The 7,709-nt window shown below is 40.0% G+C and overlaps 1 pseudogene; it reads left to right on the forward strand.

Annotated features, from left to right (window-relative positions):
* Positions 1-2,103: 2,103 nt before the first annotated feature.
* Positions 2,104-2,661, forward strand: LOC129558976 (mitochondrial import inner membrane translocase subunit Tim17-A pseudogene; annotated as a pseudogene).
* The last annotated feature ends 5,048 nt before the right edge of the window (positions 2,662-7,709 follow it).

The following is a 7,709-nucleotide window of genomic DNA, read 5'->3' on the forward strand; positions in this document are numbered from 1 at the left end:
TAAATTAAAAAAAAAACAGAAGTGTTGAAAGATTTGCTAAAATTTGGGTGAAATTATTATCAGGTTGAGTAAGGTCCCATTAAGAAAAGATTACTGTTTACTTGGGAAAATGGTTGAACTAGTAAAATATAAAAGAAGTCCCTACCCAAACACTGTCCTTTTGATGGAAAACTTGTTGAAAGGGCAAAACATGGGAAAGTTACTTTATAAATATTTTATAACTAGAAGACGTTTCAGCTGAGCAGCCTAAACATAGCCTTTTAGGCTAGAAGCAATATACTTTCGTTTTAATATGGTATAAATAAGTCATCCATCACTATCTGAGAACAAGTTTTTGCCCTGAGTCAAAAAAAAGAGGGGGCTTTATTCAGATGAGAGGAAACAATAGACGTTCATGAAGAGTATTTAGAAAAAAGGCATATGGGGAGAGGGATAAACTAGGAGTATGGGATTAACAGATACACAACATTATATATTAAGTAGATAAGCAGCAAGGATTTTCTGTACAGCACAGGGAACTATATTCAGTATCTGTAACAACCTATAATGGAAAATAGTCTGGAAAAAAAATGAACAAAAACAAATCACTCTGCTGTATACCTGAAACTAAAACAGTATCGTAAAAAGAAAAAGGAATTCTCTGAAGATGACTTAATTGAATTGATTGTTGATATTCCTTTCCAAATAAATGACCTCTTGACTGAAGTCTTCTGGAAAAGCAGTTTGTCTCTATGAGTTATGCAGCACAGGGAGTTGAGAGACATGTTGGTCTTGGATGAGCCTATGTATTCTTTCTGGAGTTCCACATCTGTATGCAGGACTATGCCCGGGAACACTTGTGGGTGGTCAGTTTTCCTTAGAGATTTCCACATCCTCCTCCCCATCTTGGTATCTTGATAGGGGTCCAGTGTTTCAGGTCTCTAGGTGCCAAGAGTCCTTCTTTGGCACTCCATGTTGACCTGCCTTAACAGTGCTGCTTTCCTGCATTTTGTTGAGACTTCATATTATCCTCCTTCCTATTTACAAGAGAAGAACTCTGGAGACAACTTAAATGTAAAAAAGTAAGAAAAATTTAAAAATGGGTTCTGACGAAATACAAATCAATCCCTAAAATAGTGATTTTTGTTCACTAAAGAAATGTTAACTGAAAAAAAAAACCCAAGATATAAATTCTATGTATTATACAATCCACATAGATAAATTCTATATGTATATTCTTTCTCTTTACATGTGTGTATACTATTCTGTGGGCTGCCCTGGTGGCTCAGATGGTAAAGAATCCACCTGCAATGCGGGAGACCTCGGTTCGATCCCTGGGTCAGGAAGATCCCCTGGAGGAGGACATAACAACCCACCCCAGTATTCTTGCCTGGAGAATCCCCATGAACAGAGGAGCCTGGCGGGCTACAGTCCATGGGGTCTCAAAGAGTCAGGCATGACTGAGTGACTAAGCACAGCACAGCAAAACACACACTATTCTATGTAAGTATGCTCTATACGCACGTATTTATACATACATGCAGCACTGAAATGTTAGTGGCACTTATGGTATAACTACAGTTGATTTTTGTCTTCTTTGCCCAATTTCAATAGATGTGTATTACTTTGCCATTAAGAAAAATATTGTGGCAGAGGCCAGCCCAATATTGGAGAGCAACTGTCCTCCAATAATTGTATTTTGTTCTATACCTCTCAGTGTTGTACAGTTATAATCTTTGATAATTATTAGTTAAAAAAAGAGAAAGAATTGAAGATCCTGACAAGTTAAGGAAAAGTGACACAGTGTGTATGCCCAGGCAGTAGATGAGCAGAATAAAGATAAAGTCATAGTGAACAAACAAATGTCATATAAGTGTTTTCACTATAATCCATTCCTTTCTTTGAATCCCTGGTTTTTGCTAGAGAAACTGGACATATTTGTGCAGTTATGTTAATATATGTGTACAGACCTTGCATTTTGTGTTCAGTCTGGAGACTAGACTTGTCCTCTGCTGATCGGCTCTGGGACTATCCTTGGACAGGTTCCCTGGCCTCCCTGGACTGTAGTCTTCCCATCAATAAAGGAGAGGCTTGGGCCTGGCATCTCGGTGCCGCAGAGTCAAGATGGAGGAGCAGGGGCATGAGCCCTGCCCCTGGCACTTTGAGAATGACTATGGAGGGGCCTTTACAGTAGGCACCATGGGTGCTGGTAACCTTTCAAGCGTTCAAAGATTTTCACGGTTCTCTAGTGGGAGTTAACCACAGACTATGAGGAAGTCTGACAGCTCTTTAAACCAGAGCGCCTCTGTCGGGAGCTAGCTTTGCAGGTTGGGGAGGTCTGTTTTTCGTGACTGACCACAGTATGCTTCAAGTCAGAAGGAAAGACGGTCCCTGGAACTCCATCATAAGTAGTGCCCTAAAGGGGCTGTTCTGACAGCAGGAAACAGAGCAGTGACTATGGTTGGGTCAGTGTTGATGGGTGGCCTTCTCGTAGCTCTAACTGAATTATCTGCTATCTTGTTGACAAGATTTGCTTCAGCACAGTTTCTGAATGGTCTTCCGTTTGCTGAAGATCCCTCCCAGTTGCCTTTAGCCCAGTTACCATCGTCATCTTTTGGAGACTATCAACAGTTCCAACAGGACTTCTTTCCCAGAAGACATTTAGCACCTTTTACTATTTAAAGGAACATGGGTACTTCCCAGGTGGCGCTAGTGGTAAAGAACCTGCCTGCTAATGCAGGAGACATAAGAGACATGGGTTCAGGACCTGGGTTGGGAAGATCCCCTGGAGAAGGGAATGGCAACCCACCCCAGTGTTCTTGCCTGGGAGAATCCCATGGACAGAGGAGCCCGGCGGGTTACATGGATAGTCATAGACAAAATTTTATGTTTCATATAAGTAAAACAATCAATAAAACAAGACTACAACTCAAAAGTTGGCAAATGGAGTGTGAGAGGTCAAATCTCTTTGTATGTTCTCCATGTTCAAGCTAACAAACCGACAAACTTCCTCCTGTTTCCAACCATTCTCGGCTCTCAGTCTCTCCTGGTCTCCGTCTGCTCCAGGATCTGCCAGGGCTCTTCTGAAAATTTCAGAAATCCACCTTGGATTGCTAACCTGGCTCCTTCCCTGCACTCTCTGAAGGAGATTGCTGTTGGTGTGTTTTTTCTCCTTAGAAACAAATCAGAGCCCTGATATTTCCACAAGTAAATGAAATGGAGGGTAAAATACCTGGTGCTTAGAAAGAAGCATGGAAGTATTTGATGTTACATTAGATTTTATGCTTGTTTTTAAAAGAAAGAATGGGATAGTGCTCTTCATTTTTCTATCTAGCTACTTAAACTAGCTATCTTTATATTTGTGTTTTTTTTTTTTGTACAGAAAAATGTTTGAACTGATGTTTACCTGCTTTTAATTATGGACAATTTGTATAGTGGGATTCAAGTGACTTTTAAAGCATTGTTCTGACTCTCAAGAGTCTTCTCCAACACCACAGTTCAAAAGCATCGATTCTTCGGCAATCAGCCTTCTTCTAGACAACATATTAAAAAGCAGAGACAGGGGAGAGAACTTGGCGTCTGGCCCTCCACTGGGGGAAGAAGCACCAGAGATCATCTGTGGTTCCCATGACGCGAGAGACGCCCGGCTCCGGCGGCGCAGACGCGAGAGGCGCCCGGCTCCGGCGGCGCAGACGCGAGAGGCGTCCGGCGGCGCAGACGCGAGAGGCGCCCGGCTCCGGCGCAACCGACCACGTGCAGAATCGTGGCTGAGAGGAGCTACCCCGCGCCCAGGGTTAGGGCGGTGGCCGAGAGGAGCTGTACCACGTCCAGGAGGCGGTGGCTGCTTGGGCGCCAGAGGGCCGAGAGGAGCTGATCCACATTCAAAGCAGGAGGGGCGGCCTTGAGGAGATACCCCGTGTCCAAGGTAAGGTACAGTGGCTACACCTTGCTGGAGCAGCTGGGAAGAGATACTCCACGACCAAGTGTGTTCTGGGGAGGAAGGAACAAGATGGCGGAGGGATAAGACGGCGAGACTACTCTCTCCCCCACAAATTCATCAAAAGAACATTTGAATGTGGAGTAAAGTCCACAAAACAACTTCTGAATACTGGCAGAGGACATCAGGCTCCCAGAAAAGCAACCCATTGTCTTCTAAAGGAGAGAGAAGAAATCCAGCTCCACCCACCAGAATACCGACACATGCTTCCCTAACCAGGGAACCGGGACAAGTCACACGTCCAACCCCACACACAGCGAAGAAACTACATAATAAAGAGAACTCCACGAACTGCAAGAAGAGGGAAAGGCCACCCCAAGCAAAGCAATATAAGCAAGATGAAGAGGCAGAGAAATACCCAGCAAGTAAAGGAGCAAGATAATTGCCCACCAACACAAACAAAAGAAGAAGATATAGGGAATTTACCTGATAAAGAATTTCGAATTTTGATGGTGAAAATGATTCAAAATCTTGAAAGCAAAATGGAGTTACAGATAAATAACCTGGAGAAAAGGATTGAGAAGATGGAAGAAAGATTTAATAAGGACTTAGAAGAAATAAAAAAGAGTCAATATACAATGAATAATGCAATAGATGAGATCAGAAACACTCTGGAGGGAACAAACAATAGAATAACAAAGGCAGAAGACAGGATTAGCGAACTAGAAGATAGAATTATAGAAATAAATGAAACAGAGAGGAAAAAAGAAAAACGAATTAAAAGAAATGAGGACAATATTAGAGACCTCTGGGACAATGTTAAACGCTCCAACATTCGAATCATAGGAGTCCCAGAAGAAGAAGACAAAAAGAAAGACCATGAGAGAATACTTGAGGAGATAATAGTTGAAAACTTCCCTAAAATAGGGAAAGAAATAATCACCCAGGTCCAAGAAACCCAGAGTCCCCAACAGGATAAACCCAAGGCGAAATACTCCAAGACACATATTAATCAAATTAACAAAGATCAAACACAAAGAACAAATATTAAAAGCAGCAAGGAAAAAGCAGCAAATAACACATAAGGGGATTCCCATAAGGATAACAGCTGATCTTTCAACAGAAACTCTTCAGGCCAGAAGGGAGTGGCAAGACATACTTAAAGTGATGAAAGAAAATACCCTACAGCCCAGATTACTATACCCAGCAAGGATCTCATTCAAATATGAAGGAGAAATCAAAAGCTTTACAGACAAGCAAAAGCTGAGGGAATTCAGCATCACCAAACCAGCTCTCCAACAAATGCTAAAGGATCTTCTCTAGACAGGAAACACAGAAAGAGTGTATAAACTTGAACCCAAAGCAATAAAGAAAATGGCTACGGGATCGTACTTATCAATAATTACCTTAAACATAAATGGGTTGAAATTTTCAAAAAGGCTAGGAAACAATTCTCAGAGCCATCAATAGTTTAGTGTTGAGTTCATGAATAGTTTTTAAAGTTTGGGACAAACTGTAGTATTTGCTATTTGAAGTACTATTTGCAATTGGCATATTACGATGTAACATTGGTCTTCATTTCCAACTTAAAACGCCTCAAAATGCCTAACAGGTTTTTAGATTTGTGAATTTTAGTTGAAATGTATTTTATGATGTTACTAAACCTGCAGAAATATTGAAATAGTTCAGAGAACTTATTCACTGTATATTTAATTTATTTTATTTATAAGAGTTATGAGCTGTAGAAAGTTTTACTTGTTGGGTCAAATGCTTGTTGCTTCAAATGCTTGTTGCATTTGAAGTGCTAGTTACAAGAAAATCAAATACCTTCAATGTATAAATGCTATTAAGTTTTTAAAGGACTCTGGAGTATAAGTAAGTTTGTTTAAAGAAATTTAGTCTATTCAACCTGAATCAGTTCTGTCAAACATTAATTAAAAGCCTCATTTAAAAATAAATAAATAAATAATGGTGGTGGGAGGGAGGGTTGGGAAGCTGGCTGGAGGTGGGGGTGGTGAAGTTTATAAATCTAATTAAAAATGAAGTTGCATTTCCATTTTCCAAAACCACCCATCCACCAGCATACTGTGTTACTAGACATTATGTACGATTTTACTTTGCGACAGAAACCATTACATTTAAAAATTCATTACAGCAACATGTTGGATGCAGCTTTAATCCTGCCATATATTGTTACAGTTAAAATGTAAATGATGAAAAATATTTTGTGCTTATCAGCATTTATGTGGAAATGTGTTTTACAGTGATATATGGTGTTATATTTCTATTATTGTGATGAAAAAGAAAGCAATACAAAAAGATGAAGTGTTTATTAAAACATGAAAAAAAAAAGAAATAAATGGTTTTGCAGCACTGAAGAGATTATAGAAAGTAATAAGCTAGATCAGACCTGTTTTATGTAGTAATTTTATAGTTTATTTTAATTATTTCAGTTGTAAAATATTGTTATACTGTTAATTAGTTCTGATCATATCAAACTATTGTAATGCAAAAATAAATAAATTAATTAATTTAAATAAAAAAATTAAAAAAAAATAAAAATAAAAAGCAGAGACATTACTTTGCCAACAACAACAAAAAAATAAAGCGTTGTTCTTTATCCTGGTCAGTATTGATTCTTAAAGAGATAAGCATTCATTATTTTTATAATCGCTATTCAAAATGATTGCCTCTATCAGTATTTAGAAAATCCTTGCCTCAAATAATGTCAGACAATGGATTTATCTGTTCTGTTTCTATTTCTTAAAAGACACAAATGTCAAGATTCATAGTTCAGGTTACCAAACCCTAGAGGAGAAAGCTAACTTATCTTTATGCATAAATACATTCTGTTGGATTGAGCTTTCATGACTATTCAATCTGCAGCACATGGAGCGTTCTTTGGGAGAGAGAATCTGACTCTATTAAGGTAGATCAAAGAGGGAGCTATTTCAGGCAGCCAAGGTGGTTCTGTGTTTAGAATGAGTCAAGGAAATGCTATTTGGCAAGCTTTCCCAAAAAAGGCCTGTAACCTTAGAGATGAGAAATAGAGCACAAGGTGGTCGTGGCCTGACTGTTCTCCTGGGAACACAAGAAGAAGGGTGTTGTTCTAAATGTGCTTGGTAAAGAACCTTCTAATTTTTTTGTCCAGATGACTTTATGAGGCTTTGGTATTGCTATGTAAGGCTAGCTATATGTCCTTGCTGGGAACAGGAAATTAAAATGGAAGTTTTGGCTGAACCCTCTGGGGATAGATTTCAGCTAACGCTATGACCTGTGAAGCAGCATCCTATAAGAATTTCCAAGTTAAAATCCTAAATCCAGTTACGTGAGTCTAACACATCTCATCCACCTCAAGGGTAAAAATGGGTTCATTTGTTGGGGATCAGAAGAATTTGTGAGAAGGATTTCCTTGGGAATGGATGCTTCAAGGGGACAAGGTTTGTGTGTGTGTGTACGTGTGTGAGGGCGCTTCTTCCTCAGGGAAGACAGGAGGACTTTTAGGGCTTCCTGGGAGAGCATGGAAAATGTGATCATGTGTCTCCTTTTGTGAGGAGGACACAGTAGACTGATGTCTGACTGTACCTAGGGAAGGTTCAGGGTGAGAGACGGGCTGATGGCTTGCTGTGTGATCTTATTGAGTCTATGGGATGGAATAAAAGGCACATGGCAGGACGAGAGGGAATGAAGATGGCCTGCAGGGCTCCTTTCGGGTTAATGGCAGAACATCCCGTTTCAGGTGCTGGAGTCCTACAAGGACGACAGCCACTCCTGTACTAGGACCCAGTGTAAG

The sequence above is a fragment of the Moschus berezovskii genome, chromosome 8 (genome assembly GCF_049115385.1).
Source record: "Moschus berezovskii isolate FMDL1 chromosome 8, NW_MosBer_1.0, whole genome shotgun sequence".
NCBI classification, from domain to species: Eukaryota; Metazoa; Chordata; class Mammalia; order Artiodactyla; family Moschidae; genus Moschus; species Moschus berezovskii.